The sequence below is a fragment of the Hemitrygon akajei genome, unplaced genomic scaffold (assembly GCF_048418815.1).
Source record: "Hemitrygon akajei unplaced genomic scaffold, sHemAka1.3 Scf000118, whole genome shotgun sequence".
NCBI classification, from domain to species: domain Eukaryota; kingdom Metazoa; phylum Chordata; class Chondrichthyes; order Myliobatiformes; family Dasyatidae; genus Hemitrygon; species Hemitrygon akajei.
In genome coordinates this window covers 1,681,005-1,682,915 of record NW_027332004.1, presented here as the reverse complement: position 1 = coordinate 1,682,915, position 1,911 = coordinate 1,681,005, and positions in this window count along the sequence as shown.

The following is a 1,911-nucleotide window of genomic DNA, read 5'->3' as shown; positions in this document are numbered from 1 at the left end:
TGTCTCTCAGTCCTCCTCTCACAGGGACATATTTATACACTCAACACATACAAACAAGCTAGATGAACTCAGCAGGTAGGGCAGCATCCGTTGAAATGAGCGGTCAATGTTTCGGGCAGAGACCATTCATCAAGACTGAAGAACGAGGGGGCAGGGGCCCTATAAAGAAGTTGGGGGAGGGTGGAAGGTGCCAGGTGAAAAGCCAATCAGAGGAAAGATCAAGAGGTGGGGGAGGGGAAGCAGGAAGGGGATAGGCAGGAGAGGTGAAGAAGGAATGTAAGGGGAAAGCACTATGGGTTGTAGAAGAAGGCAGAATCATGAGAGAAGTGATAGGCAGCTAGAAGAGGAGGCAGAGTGAAAGTGGGATGGGGGAAGGGAGAGGCAGATGTCTCTGTATATTCTCTCAGGGTCATAGCCATACACTGACCTGTGTCTCTCAGTCTCACTCTCTCTGAGGTATATCCATAAACTGGCCCGTTTCTCTCAGCCCCACTCTCTCAGGGGTACTCAATGGTTTGGAGTGTTTAACCCATGAACCACTGTGCCGAATCCATTATTTTTTGGAGGATTTTCGGTTCGATTCCATTGCTGTTTCCGTAGCAAGCCGTGATGCAGCCAGTCAACACAGTCTCTACTACACCCCAGATTTCTGAAAGAGTAGCTAAAGAGATCGTGGAGGCATCACTGGCGTCCTTTGTGAACTACTCGAATCTGAATAGGTTCCTGTGGATTGGAAATTACACATGTCACGCCACTCCTTAAGAAAGGAGGGAGGCAAAAATAGGAAAGTGTAGGCCAATTAGTCTTACTTCATGGTTAGGAAAATGTTGGAGTATGAGGTGTCCGGATACATGATAAAATAGGGCAAAGTCTGCATAGGTTCCGTAATGGGAAACCTGTTGCAATTTTTTGAGGATATAACAATCAGCATCAACAAAGGAGAGTCAGTGGATTTAACTTACTTGGTTTTTCAGAGGGTATTTGACAAGGTGCTGCACATGAGGCTACTTAATGAGATAAGGGCTGGTTGATTTTCAGGAAAGATGCTACCATGGAGAGTTTACAAAACTCTAGTTAGTCTGTAATTAACTCTGGTGGCCCTTTCAGAGGAAAGACATCGAGGCTTCGCGGATGATACAGCCGGCGCTAACCAGGATGCCTCCTGGATTAGAGAGCATGCACTATAATGAGAATTTGGACAAATTGGGGTTGTTTTCTCTGGAGCGGGAGAGGCTAAGAGTAGATCTGCTGAATTTTATACAATTTATGAGAGACATAGATATACCAGACAGACAGTATTTTCCCTAAGGTTGAAATATCAAATAACAGAGGACTCATTTTAAAGGTGAGATGGGGGTAATTCCAAAGGACATGTGAGGTGCAGGGTTTTTTTTTTACACAGACTGCTGGTGTGTGGGCCATATTGCGTGGGGTGGTGATAGAGGCAGATTCATTGGGAACCTTTAAGAAATGTTAAGATAGGCAAGGTTACGGTGTGGAAAAAGGTTTCGGGGGTTATTTTATTTATACAAAAAGAGGAAGTACTGCAGAGCGTGGTGATTGAGGCAGATACATTCAAGACATTTAAGGGACTATCTGATAGGCAAAGTGAAGGCAGAAAAAAAACAGGGTTTTAGGCTGTGTTTTGGTTCAGACGTGAACAGAGTTTGGGAGCGCGGGGCAGACGGGAAGAAAGCGCGGTAGCGAGAGCGAGGAAAGAGTGGGGGCGGGAACAATGAAAGTGTGAGGGGGGCAGGAGCGAGAAAAGCGCGGGATCAGCGTGGGTGCTGTGGGGGTTACGAGATCCTGGGTAGCAAACCTCCCTCCGCCTCAGCTGTGCCTCTGCGAGAAGCTCTGGATCACTGTGGGTGATGGGGTTCCCGAGCAAACCCAAATCAAGTCCAACACAAA